Source organism: Etheostoma spectabile, chromosome 2 (genome assembly GCF_008692095.1).
Source record: "Etheostoma spectabile isolate EspeVRDwgs_2016 chromosome 2, UIUC_Espe_1.0, whole genome shotgun sequence".
NCBI classification, from domain to species: domain Eukaryota; kingdom Metazoa; phylum Chordata; class Actinopteri; order Perciformes; family Percidae; genus Etheostoma; species Etheostoma spectabile.
The window spans coordinates 26118629-26119471 of NC_045734.1; positions in this window are offsets into that span (position 1 = coordinate 26118629).

The following is an 843-nucleotide window of genomic DNA, read 5'->3' on the forward strand; positions in this document are numbered from 1 at the left end:
AAACAAAACAAGACTAACTTGCCCTTCCCTCCTCTTCATCCTGTCCCCTCACCCCTCATCCCCATCTCCTCATCATGTCCCCTCCCCCTCCACCCCCTTCTTGTTGGTTATTGGCTGGAACGCTGGAACACTGTTTGTGTAAGCTTTGTGGTGCAGGTTGGCACATTTTGTTTTTGTTGCCGTTTGTAGACCCTGGGTTTTCTGGGCTTTGTTGCAGGGGACAAGCAGCGGATAATGAGGAGATGTTTGCTGTATGTGTCAATAAATGTTCTAGCGTAAAACACACGTGACATCGCTTAGAGCACCTTTAAATATGCATGATCCTATGATGTAAACCCGTCTGTAAGTCATTGAACCCCCTCTTGAGTTCTAGAAACATTACCGTAGGACACTTTAGTGTCCTCAATGGCAGCTCCAGCCCTGGACGTCAATACGTTTGGTGATGGTCTATTCCTAAATACACAGCTATACCTCTACCATGACTAAAAACACACAACGATTTCAGTTTAATGCTATAAAAACAAAACAAAGGGGTCTTCTCTTATTTTACTATGTATCAGATTTTTGGTTTGGTACTCAGAATACACTGATTAAATAGATGATTAAATACAAAAAATGAAACCTTTATCCCCTTTTGAGTCATCTGCAGTCGGCGACCAACCCCATCAGTTCCGTGTATTGATTTCTTACCATGAGAAAATCCCACTTCAGTGTTTCATTGTAAAGCAGCAGATCAAACATGAGTGTGAAGGATCAGGGTTGTTGTGTTTGTTTTCTCGCACTCCTGTCAAACCCTGTTCCTCTTTCTCAGCCTTGCAATTATATACACACACACACACACAC